Raw genomic sequence first — 13377 nt, 5'->3', positions numbered from 1 at the left:
TCAAAATCAATTGGACTTAAATAAGTTAGTGCACATTTTTGAATGAACATACTTTGACCTGCTAGATCATTACCCATTTTTAATAAAATCATATGGTAATTATTACATCAAGAATGTAAAGCTTCATTAAGAAATTGGCATTAGCTACTTTTTGATGAAATAGTAACTCTTTGTACTATAAAAAATAATTAAGAGAGTCTCGTTGCTATTTTTTAATAAATAATCTTAGAGATTTGTAATAGAGCGGAATAATTTTCATGACAAATAAATAATAAAATTGAGCAATTTTAAAGTTTCTATTACCTATTCGTTTTTTGCTATAAACGTTTTTGTTTGTCTGTTTGTTAAATGTAAATGGACCCTTAAGACTCTTAAAAAAGCTTGTTCTTCGAAAACGGCATTGGACTCTATAAATATAAACCATCCTAAATTTGTAATATGCCAAAGGCGTAAAACACATCGGTATTTTGCAAGTAAATAGTCACTAGCGCATCTGGAGCACGGTGGGACGACTCCTTGCAAGATTTGACAAGTTTACGCCTGTGGCGTAGAAACTATTTGGGACTCTAATCTGTAATGCAGCTAGCCCATTTATCTTTCGGGAAACTAGGTTGTAAAAAGTAGAAATATAGGCGGGAAGTCTCAAGGAGTCTAGGACTCTCGGTAGATTACTGGGGATGAGTATTCCATGATGGGGGGTGGAAGGGGTGGACTTCAATATTTATTTCTGTTCTTATCAAATTTTCTTAACACGTTTATTATGATTTACAGAAGTTGTTCTTTTCAAAGGAAGAACTTTCCGATAAATTCAATATAAATGAATGGAAATTTTTTAATCAACATACAATTGTGTAGAATTTGCCAGTTATTATTCTCATTATTAAAATTTGAATTCATCCAACAATGTACTTATCATATTTTTTAAATATTAATTAAACGTAAAAAATGCATTTTTAAGGTATTTCGCGATGAAGGTAGAATGAAATTCTTCTATCTAAATTTGATCCGAAATTTCTACAGAATTTCATTTATCACGTTTTTTTTCAAGGTTTTGATAAATGTAACGTTAATTTGCATAATAAAAGAAACTTAATTGTTAATTAGGCGTCAAACACAATCGTAAAAATCTGTTTTTCGGATTCAGGGGGTCTAAAAACGTGGATAATTGACAAAAACTGGGAGAACCAATTTTACATAAATCTAATACCTTCTCTGACGAGAATGTAAAAATCGAGAATTATTCTAGATCAATCTTAACTCTTAAAGATCTACACCCCTTTCCTCACATTACTCCCGTCCACGCTCAGTGAGTCACGGCTACACCACGAAAGGCAAATAATGGCTTAATTGCGAATGGTATAATACTAAAATATTTCGATCCTTGAAGAAAATTCTATCGGCCTCCAAAATCGTTTGGTCCATCTACAACTGATAGGATCCTTTCATTGTATAAGCAGAAACTATTAGAGAATATGAGAAAAAGAAAGAACTGCATTTCTTATATTGCAGAGCCGTTCTTAAATTACGTAACAGATTACCGGTTTTTTTTTATTTTTTTATTTATTTACTTTGTACAGAAACGCTCCTTTGCCCACTTCTTCGTGATTCCTGACCATATTAAAAAGAGGGTCTCTTCCATTTGCAACTCTATGTGCCGTACCCAGAATAATCCTGTTGTGAAGACATTCAAGATTCAATATTCCGCAACGACCTTGACGGCGTGAGATGTACAGTCACGGAACGTAATACTTAAGATGCATGCTTTTGTTCATGTGCCGATATCAAGGGATCTGAGCTCGTTCTTCGTCCATGGAACTACTTCAAATGAATAAAGAACTACCGGGACGGAAAGCATGTTCGTTGCAGATACTTTGTTCCTCGCCGACAGTTCGGAAGACCAAATCTGCTGGATGAGACGTTTGTAGCTGCTTCGGAGAGTATCCTTTATAGATGTCACATCCTGAATGCGGCTCTGTGGCACGCCCAGGTATGTATAAGTCTCTCCAGCGCAAAGGTGTCGTATAGCGCTTCTATCAACGAGCTCAGGATCTTCAGGGATGCCATTAAGTTTTCCTCGCTTCAAATAAACCTGGGCGCATTTGTCTAACCCAAATTCCATTCCAATTTTTTAAGTATATCGTTCAACAATCCGTAGAGCTAGATGTAGTTGCTCTTTGTTTATAGCATAGATCTTAAGATCGTCCATGTAAAATACATGAATGACAAATCTTTGAAACGTGACCTTGTTAGTTGTCACATGATTTTTTTCAGATGACATAGTAAATCTGGTTTTCCAAAGCGGCATCAATCTCTCTATGCACCTAACGATTTGCGGATGAACCTTTAAGCTTTCCAAAAGACAGATGATAAGTCTATGGGAGCTCGAATCGAAAGCTTTCCGATAATCAATCCAGGCCATTGATAGGTCACGCTGGTAGAATGCTGCATCTTTGATGCTCTTTGAGCAGGTTCTCCCGACATCCGGCTACGCCTTTCTTTGAGCCTCGTTCATACATTTCTTGCCACACAGGTTCAATTTCCCGAACAATACTATCATTTAGGATAGCTGTGACATTTCTTGTCACACAGGTTGGATTGCCCGAACAATACTATCATTTAGGATAGCTGTGAATATCTTGTAAAGTGTGTTCAGACAAGTGATTCGCCTGTAATTCTTCGGGTCAGCTAAGTTCCCTATTTTCGGCAGGAGTATTGTGCGTCCTTGTACCAACCACTCCGGAATCGGCTCTTCCGAATTTAAATATGAGGTCAGAATAGGGCCAAGTGCTGATGGGTTGAAGAAAACTTCTTCCACCAGAAGGTGATACAATCTGATACAATCTGGTCTGGTTTGGTACAATCTGGTCCCGGTGCGGAATAGTTCTTCATCCCTCTTAATACTTTTTTCACCTACTCGGTAGTGATGGGCGGGCATTCTTTATCAGGTGTTATGAGGGCATCACATAACTCCTTGAAGCTATTTATATTTTCTGATTCTTCGTCCAGTCTATGCTGCACTTCGTAGACTTCTCTCCAAAATACTTCGACCTCCTCTGGTTTGGGTGGGTGTTCGACAGTAACTGGAGGATCTTGGAAGAGTCGAGATGGATCAGAGAGAAACTGTTGATTTTCTCTGACCCACCTCTCCCTCCGCTCTAGACTTCTCTTAGCTTCAGATAGTATCCGTATTCTCTCAACAATATGCGGCCTGATGGTCAGCAGCTTTGACTTGTTAAGTGTGTGATAACGGGTCCGGAGTTCGCGCGCGAACTTTCGAACCTTGGAGGTAAAATTCCTGCCAGATGTGATGTAGTCAATCACACACTGAATGCACACACAATAATTGATAGCCCAGAGGTCGCATTCTCCCGAAAAATGTTCACGAACCTCTGCATCCATTTCAGCCAGATCTTTAGGCTTGAGAGAAACATTGGTGTTGATGTTTCTCCGGGTCATAAAGCATCGCTCTTCCTACATTGGATGCCTGCCACGGTTGGTTTTAGTGTCGCCTCTCTTTCTCTGTTGTCAGCTTGTTCTAGCTGTGGTAGAGTAGGCGTTCCGCTAACATTGCTCCTTTTTCGGAGTAGTTCAGCATGGTTTCGCAGACGTTGCTGCGAAAAGTGCGATAGTTCCGGGTGTTTTTCGCTCCACAAAGCATGCAGCCGTGCTATGTAACCCCGTTCAGGGGCCACACTCGCATAGTAGCACTCTAGCAAGTCGTGGTTCAGTCGCTCTGTGTACCTAAAGGTCGCGAGATCTCGCCAATCCATCGCATTGATTCCACTTTCATTGGCTCGCCCAGCTCTGGAGTGGTCGGCATTGTTGGCCGACCCATTGTCGGGAGCACTGCGCGTTCTGTTGTTTTGAACCGCACTTAGTACAACTATGTTTGGTGTTGTCATTTTTGTTCCCACGAGAAGCTAAGGAAAGGGGTTCGTCCATCCTTGTAGAGCCCCACATGCAAGGATAAGGCTGCGTACTCTGAGAGGTCGCCCGGTATCCCGGAGTCACCGTTCTAGACACCTCACCCAGGTGCCACTCAGCTTTCGGCACGGTTTTCACACCTCCGCTTGGGGGTTAATTCCTTCGGGACCACCCCTGGACAATTGTCCGCGACAGCCTATTTATTTTTGTAACCATACTCAGCAGAAACACTTGGTACAGGGACGCTCTATCCGCAACCCGAGGACACTTATTGCAATGGCCAGATACGTCTCGCTTTTATCAGCAAGGGATGACCACAGAGGTAACCTGGAAACCCCTACAGTCCTAGAGCTAAGAAAAATCCCCAAAGAAGAAGAAGAAGAAATAGTCACTTGAAAGCCCCGTTTCGTTCAAGTCACGCAAACGCTTAGCTTCACCATTTTGTTAGTATCACCGCGCAGTTTGAGTTTGGCCCATCGACAGATAGAAGTGGACCGGTAACGCTGTGGGGTGAACGGTAATAGCCTCTAGAGAGAGAGAACAAACATATAAGATTTAGACGTGTCTCTTTCTATATAAAGCTGATTGGTCGAAAATATTTTCGTTGGGTTAAGTTTGGTACAGCACAGGAGCGGAGTTTGCGTCGCGAGTGTCCCAATAATGTGACGTTTATTTTACTTTTTAGAATTTATTTATTTATAATTTATTATAAATAAGTATTAAAAGTGGTGGTAGCCTGTGTAATTTGTGGGCGTTGTAAAGATGTTTATATGGGGATATGTTTTCATGCGTAAGTAACGTTATTGAATATAGTAAAATAAACAATATTACAACAAAAACAAAACCTCAAAATATTAAGTATTGTACCTATGTAATGCAAATGGTTATGTTTTATATTATAGAAATATTGTCAATTGCATTTTTATGTTATTTTTTTGCTAGGTTCTCATTAAATGATGAGAACAGAATGGATGCCTGGTGTTCCGCAATGAATTTGCCTAGAGAAAGAGTGGTAAAGCATTGAAGACTTTGCAGCGTGCATTTCACCGCAAATTCTTATAAGCAAAAATTCGAATTAACCAAGAAGAATGACTCTTGAACAAAATTGAAGAATTTTGAACAAACTTATTAAATTTTGAACCAAATAATGAAATTTTTAACAAAAAATTTAAAAGCAGACTTTTTAATCGCAAATAAAGAAATTTCATAACCAAAAATGATTTGATTTTCTTATTGCGTTCTACTAGTTTAGTTACCATTTAAGTGAAGAAGCGATAAAATGTGGGAATAATTAAATCGAATTTTGATCATTTGTCGATTAAATAATAACATTTTAAATAAACATTAAAGTTAATTTTTAATAGTTTTAAAATATAAGCTTAGAAAACTGGAAATTTTTGTTAAAAAATAAAGTTAGTTTTTCCTTGCACACTTTTTGATTTCAGGCTACACATAATTTTAATGATTGACAAATTGTATGACACTATTTTTCAAATTTTTGACAGTTTTTACATTATTTTTGAACTCGTAAAACGATTATTATTGTAGCATTTTCAATCCAATTTTAAGAAGAATTTTAGGTTTCCAAGTTTTTCTAATAAGCTAATTGAAACAGGTTATCTTACATGAATGTTTTTAAAATTTAAATTTAGTATAACTACAAATTTCTAATGTATTTTTTAAGATTTCTTTTTAATTAACCGTATAGAATATTTAGGCAATACCCGGGCCACCGATTTACTTGTCACAGTCTTGGAATAGATAAAGGCAGGTTACATCTGATGTGTTTTTTCTCTCTGTAGAGCCCATTTCCGTTCCCCCCAAAGCGTTACCGGGCAATTTCTATATGTGGATGGTTTGCCCAGAGATGAGGTGGGTGATTGCCGATCAACCCGAATTGCAAATTCAAAGAGTGCTCGAGAATATGACTTCCTTCTTGTATACGTAAGTTACAATTCGAAACTTTACGTATACGGAAAGTTTCGAACTAACTTCTCTTTCTATGTCCACACGTTAGAAGAAGAGATCCGTTCGATTTTCGAAACGACATCTGAGTCCCACTGCTACTTCCGTCAAGTGCTTTGCAACGACAACCTTCCTTTCATTAGCCAACCATTTCCATTATGAACAGCCCACTGCATCTAAAAACAAAATGGAGATTCCTTAGTGTCCTAAGTTGATTAGTTCCTAATATCTTCAGCACGGCGCTAGATGTCCCATTGTCCCTGTCTTTGTATTTTAAAAGCAATGGGAGTAGACTACTTTTTTTATTTTTTGTTGAACAAAATGTTATTTTCGTACAAAAAAAATTTGATTGAAAAGGATTATACTGTTTTTATATTTCAAAACAATTTTCCAAACGATGTATATAAATGCTTATGGAAAACATGATATAAAACGTCATCCAATAAATTTGGTAACGTTCAAGATGTAAATATAATCAACGTTTTAACACATTTGTTTTAAAGACTTAAAAGGATACAATAATAAAAGAGTAATTAAAGAAATTTATTTTTCACTAATTATTAAATAAAATGGTTTCAAATGTAAATTTGGTTAAGGTATTACACGGATGAATTCAGAAACCTATCGGACCTCTCTGTTCTTTCATAATTTCAAGGCTCTACTTCATAAACGAAATGGATAAAAACATTGAAATTTTCACAGAATCTCTGTATCGCGTCTTTCTACTTTGTTTCTGTTTTTAAAAAAAAATGTCAGAACCGTTTAGGCGTTATGCTAAAATATGTTATATTTCCAATACCTTGCGATAGGCCTTAGGTGCATAAGATGCAATTTTGGATTTTACTTATCTCAACTTCTAAATGGTCAGCTCTTTCCTAACTCGACCAAACTTTAGATAACGCTCTGATAAATCTACAGTCCTAATTTCAAAAAAATTCGCAGAAAACAATTTTATCCGTATAATACCTTAAATTCGATTAGAAATACATTATATCCATTATATATTCATAAGCGACAGTATTCACGTGGTAAGTTTAAACTTAGTACAATTCAAATTTTTCTGCGGGATTTTTTTTACATTCGATTAATAATATTGTTAATTTGTTTTCGACAATAAATTTAAGAATCATATTTTACTTTTCATTCAAATTCAAATCTAAGATATATTCCACTATGACGGGTTTATTGTACGATCATATAAATCATATTTTGTGTTTAACATTCATACAGAATGATTCGAAGAGTATTTTGAAATATTAAAGGAGTAACATTGTTTTAATTTCAAGATTTTTTTGCATGGAAATAACATCTTGTTTACTAAAAAATTTAAAAAGTGATTTAGTCCCATTGCTCTCTATGTAAAAACAGGGAGTGATGGGACAACTAGTGCTGCGCTGGAGATATTAGGAACTAATCAAGTTAGGACAGTTACGGGGTCAAGTTAAGATCTGAAATATGGAGAGATGCACAGGGCTAATTCATCGACATATAGAAATGGACCGGTAATGCTGTGGGGAGAACTGTAATGGGTCGAGAATATTTTCGTTGGGTGAAGTTTGGCGCAGCACAGGACCGTGGTTTGTGTCGCGAGTGCTCCAATAATGTGACGTTTATCGCACTTCAGAATTGATTTATTTATCAATTATTGCACATAAACATAAACAATGGTGGCAGTCTGTGTAGTTTATGGGCGCTGTCAAGACGTTTACGTGGGTATATGTTTTCATACGTAAGTAAAGTTATTGAATATAGTAAAATAAAAAATGTCACAACAAAAAAAAACCTCAAAATATGTAGTTTTGTACCTATGCAATACAAATGGTTATTTTTTATGTTATAGAAATATTGTTCAAATTTTTGACAGTTTTTACAATATTTTTGAATTCACAAAACGATTATTATTGTAGCATTTTCAATCCAATTTCAAAAAGAATTTAAGGTCACCAAGTTTAAAAAAAAATCTATTTTAAACAGGTTATTTTACATGAATATTCGTTAAAATTCAATTTATTATAACTACAAATTTCTAATGTATTGTTTACCTTTTTTTTTTAATTAACCGTACAGAATATTTAAACAATATCCGGGACCACCAATTCACTTGACAGAGTCCTGAAATAGAGAAAGGCAGGTCTACATTTTGTATATTTTTTCTCTCTCTAGAGCTCCTTTCAGTTCTCCATAAAGCGTTACCGGTCCATTTGGACTTTATCAAAGACGGCCACTTTTCTGTTGCCAGAAGTACACACGCATGTGCAAAGTCACACGTATAGTTCAAAACTTCCCGAGCTTGGCGTGCCAACTGCACATAAAAAAAATGTGACCGCCTCCATTGTTATGTTTTGACAGGTCACTTGAACAAATAAATAATTAATAATTCACAGCAAGATATACGTATTTCTGAGTTTCAAACTTAATTACATTGCAGGATATGAATCTAAAAAGTGAGTGGGAAAAAGCTCTTTTGATAACCCTGAGACAGATGTTCTTTGCGAAATAAATTTTCGAGCGAAGATGTAGAAAAATTCTTTGAAAGAAAATGCCGGATGGAACAATCCACCGGATACAGAGAAAAGTTTAAAACGGAACGCTATTCCGATGAAGGTATGGTTTCATTTGCGAATATCCATTTTGTCTTGACGTATAATATTATATGCAATTTATTTCAGGATGATGATTTCGAGATCGGCGGCCATATTTTTTTCAAGTGCGGTTGGCAGGCCACGCTCGGGAAGTTTTGACCTATGCGTAAGTGTGATTTTGCACCCCTTTGTGTGCTTAATTCTAGCAACAGAAAAGTGCTCATTTTCAGTTCCACTAGTTTAGTCTCCTTATGTATATTCTCCATGGGGAAACGCCTTAACGAAAAGGTGATGTCTGGAAATTTTTTGTGGCTGTAAGTCAAGATGGGACAGATGGTTTTAGGTGCAATTACTGCAACATGTTTTACATGAAAAATGCAACTAATTTTTTAATGTTCAAAATCATTTATTTTCATGTAAAAAGACGCTTTCCTAATTTCAAGCATTTTTAATTTTGTTCTTTTTTTATGTACAACACATCTATTTATGTAAAAAAATCTACATCTTAAAGGTGGGCTGCATTAAATAAATATATATTTTGTTTCTGTTTCTCATTTTTACCCTAAAAAATTCACTTCGTGATTAAATTATTTTTATCCTTAAAATAAGAATATAAAACGACTTTATTATAGCATCCAGACATTCTAATTTAGAAAAACTGTGATTTAATACTATTTAAAATAATGAGCAGTTCCTCGTATTTACGAAAATTAATATGATTGTAATCTTTACCTTTTTGTTTAGTACATCTATACGAACCGAGACACTGAAAATTTTGTGATTTTTAATATAGTATTTAGAATAATAGTAGGGATTGGCTAGATGCAATTAAATATTTTTTATTAAGTGCACTAACGACAAATTTCGAACAAATTAAGAAACTGGTATTATTGTCTTCAGCTGTTTTTTCAAGGGAATGTCACACATGTGAACAATTTTTGTAATAAGTAATTGCTTATTCGATTTTATTATTTCAACTATTTATATTTATTCAAATATTATCATTTTATTTTTTTAAGTTTCGCATTATTGTAAGGAAATTGCACGTACCGTTTTAAAAATGTTCTAAATTTATTATTTTAATGCTCACAAAGTTTTACTTACTTTAAATATACCTATAAATGTTTGTTTGTGGGTATTATCAGACTTTGGAGACCAATAACTTTTAGTCGAATCAAGTTAAAAGGCTTACAGTTGTCAATTTTACGATATTAAACCCTTATATTCCAAACCAAATTAAATCTCAATGTTAAAATTTTTAATTGTTTAAGGTTTGATTCTTAAATTCAGAATTTTGTTAATGCTTTACATTTTTAATTTTACACTTTCAAACCTTTTTTTTAAATTTGGATCTTCGAAAAAAAATATAAATTTTAGTAGACACGACTTTTTTACGTAAAAAAATTAATTTAGGAAATACTTCGTGCGCCAAGACGAACAATCCGTCGAGAGGGAAAAATGGGTTAAGCCAAGTCTGCTGTTTGCGTAAAGAAACTCACTATCTTCGTTTTGACGGCAAGACGCTCGCTAGTTTGAGCGCGCCTAGGGCGCTCGATAATATATTTATCTCGCGCTCCGCGCTCGGTCTTTGCATTACCCTCCACATTCATGCACAGACCACAATGGGAAATTTTCTACATTCTATGTTAAAAAATATTATATCACATGTCTATTACAATTTTTTTGTATGTACCTTGGTCTGGTACTGCTTATTCTGATATTGCAAAATAATGTTCACATTTTATTTTTCCTGATCCTAATAGGGCCCTGCTGTGGTTTTTGAATCATTTTCCCATTTCTCAAGTGAAGCTGAACACTTTTTTTAAATTTGTCATTAAAGAAGGTTCTCAAAGTACCTACGGCCTTGACGATTATATTCTCATGGCGATAATAATCATTGCTCTAATTTTAAAAATTTTGGTCTAATAAAAAAATTCGGCTAGAATAGTTTTGAAATATATTTGGTATCTAGTGATAATTTTAGATATATGAAAAAAAAAATTTTCTATTTTTTGAATTTTGAAAAATATATAACTTTTTTAATTTTCATCAAAATTAAACATTTTATTTAGATAATTTGTAAGTGTTTTACCCATCTATAAAGAACTTTGACAAAAATGTTTTTAATATTAAGAAACAAAATTTGAAAATTTTGAAAATGCTATAATTTTTTAAATTTTGGGCTAATCGAAAAAATCGGCTAGAATAGTTTTGAAATATATTTGGAATCTTGTGAAAATTTTGAATAAGACTTTTGGACCTATGAAAAAAATTATTTTTTATCATTTTTGAAAATTTTCAAATTTTTGAGAAGTATATAACTTTTCTAATTTTCATAAAAATAAAAATTTTTATTTAGATAATTTGCAAGTCTTACATCTATCTATAAGAAACTTAGACAAAAAATTTTAAAATTAAAAAAAAATTCAAAATTTTGAAAATGCTTCCAATTTTTTAATTTTTGTTTGAAATTTATGTTTAATGAACTTAGCCTTCATTTTGGGTACCTTCAGAAGAGTATCAAATGCGGACTCGATTGGGCAAATCCTTCAAAAGTTAGCGTGACTACAACATTCAGGTAATCATACATACTGACAGACAGACACCGATGAAATTGTATGATTTTCGGATTCTGTGAGTGCCGAAACGTGAAGATCCGTTAAAAACCAGAGATAGAAAATTTGGACGATTACATTACATTCTCAGGAATGAGAATGTAAAAAATTATTTGAAAACAGAATTTCGTGACTTATTTATTACATGAAAACATTTGTTCTTGTTTACAAGATGGAAGTTTTAACATTGTCAGAAATAAATATTTACTTTAACTTCAAGTACCTAGATGACAGTTTTGACTTGTCATATGTTCAATTGTAATTTTTAAATCATGTATAATTGTGTACTGTGTTATGAATTGCAGTTAGAAGAAAGTTGTGAAAAATACAATAAAGCGGAATTAAACTTCGAGTTTCAATAAAGAACTTTGAAAAGGAGCATACAATTTCGGAAAAAATATGTCTAACAAAAAAATGCCAGATCATGTATTTTTTGGCTCGATTCATAATTTTATTCAAATATGAAATTCCTTCCAAATGTCTTTTTAATTATGCAAGAAATAAACATTGTTAATATCTTTTTCAAATAAAAAAGTTGGTTTATTTGCATGATTGTCGTTCTTCTCCTTAAAAAACCTTTTTTTGTTAATGAGGTAACTAATTTATAATGCTTATGCATTATAAATGCCTTTAAAATTTTATAGAAGAAACTGAAAGTTAAGAAGATATTTAAATTATTAGAAAATAAATTTATTTACGAACAAATTTAAAAAAGCAAGTTTTTTATTGAAGGAAAGAACTTGAAATAATTATTTTAACAAAATCAAAAATTTTTAATTGAATTAAATATGTAAACAGTTAAACAAGTAAAATGCAATCAAAAGCTTAATCGACCAGCTGGAAAATATAGTTTTCTATAGATGACCGGGGGAACAAATTTTAAAGTTTCAATTTATTTTTCTCAATAAATACAAAATAAAGGAAATAATTAAATGAAACTAAATAAAAAAACTAAGGAAACTCATATATTTATTACAAATAATATAAAATAAAAACGGCTTCAAATTCTTTAAAAAAATATCGACTATTAAAGGACATAATAGTTCTGTGAATTTATTGCATTTGTTTATATTATTTTTCATGATTGCGGTTTAAAAAATGCAATTAGCTCAGATATTAAAACAAGAAAAATACGAAAATTATGGCAATTTTTATGTCAAGTTTTAGTATTAAATTTTAATAAAAAAAATTAAGCAAACTTGTATTTTTTCTTAAAGTTAGATTTTTGGAGCAGGGAAAATGACATTTTGTAAGATTAGGTTACTTCTTATTTCAATTTGAAAAAATGGTTCATATTTATAACATAGCCTTAGCTAAACTGTAGAAGCAAGCCGTAATTTCCTTCGACTTTCGAAAATGCTCCTTACACTTTACAGCTGTAAAAAAAAACTCATATAACACTAAATTCACAAATATTATAAAAATGCAACATTTCAGATGTTATTTGTCTAGGTCTATAAGGAAATTTAGGAAAAAATTTTTTTATAAGTTTTTATAAGGAAATTGCTATTCAGAATTTTCATTTCTTTAACCAGAAAAAATAGTAAGGACATATTCAAACACAATTCTGGTTCATTTAACCTGACAGTTTCTTTAGTTTATTTAAATTTAAATGAAACTTAACTGTATCTTCAGATTCACTTTTCTATTAATTTCCAAACAAATCATAACGTAAATAAAAGATAAACTTGTTAATTCAAATTTGTTATTACTATTTTATACTAACCTCTATGCTGCATGTTGGGCCTAATTTTGATTGCAAAAAGTCTACAAGTATGTGGAGGAACCAATAGATACATATCGCGCTTCTACAAGTATGTGGCAACAGAATGGCAACAGAAACAATTGCCGAGAATATAAAGTTCCAGTATATACGGCACTTTCCATTCTCCACAATTGACTCGATTTCCCTAGGAGCATTTAGAGGAGCGATATTAAGGTGAATGCCGTAGGAGTGACAGAGATGGTAATAAAGTACTCTTAGTGCCGCATTGTGCCTTGGAATGTAGGTCGTTCCCGCGTGTGTTGGACAACTAGGTAGTATGTGAGCTAAATGCTCGGGGTGTGCATGGCACGCCCTGCAGCTATCATCGGGAATTTCTTGGCTCAAAATGTGGCCTCGGAATGTTTTTTTGCATGCAGGTATGGCTTTGAGGTTACGGACCAGGGATGGCTTCACACGTTCCAGCGCATGGATCCTAAGAACAATCATTTTAATACTGCGCCATTCCGACGGCTACTTGTGCGGCAAACCTGCAGATCGAAAGTACAAGGTCACTCATGCATTTTAC

The 13377-nt window shown here is 33.5% G+C and overlaps 1 long non-coding RNA gene across 1 annotated transcript; it reads left to right on the top strand.

The window, feature by feature from the left end:
- Positions 1 to 7507: 7507 nt before the first annotated feature.
- Positions 7508 to 9012, top strand: LOC117181833. Its single transcript, XR_004468182.1, has 3 exons — positions 7508 to 7618; positions 8053 to 8493; positions 8559 to 9012. It is a non-coding gene; the product is annotated as an uncharacterized LOC117181833 (long non-coding RNA).
- The last annotated feature ends 4365 nt before the right edge of the window (positions 9013 to 13377 follow it).

Source organism: Belonocnema kinseyi, chromosome 10, assembly GCF_010883055.1.
Source record: "Belonocnema kinseyi isolate 2016_QV_RU_SX_M_011 chromosome 10, B_treatae_v1, whole genome shotgun sequence".
NCBI lineage: Eukaryota > Metazoa > Arthropoda > Insecta > Hymenoptera > Cynipidae > Belonocnema > Belonocnema kinseyi.
The sequence above is the reverse complement of the archived record's forward strand: the minus strand, read 5'-3'. Positions and strand labels throughout refer to the sequence as shown.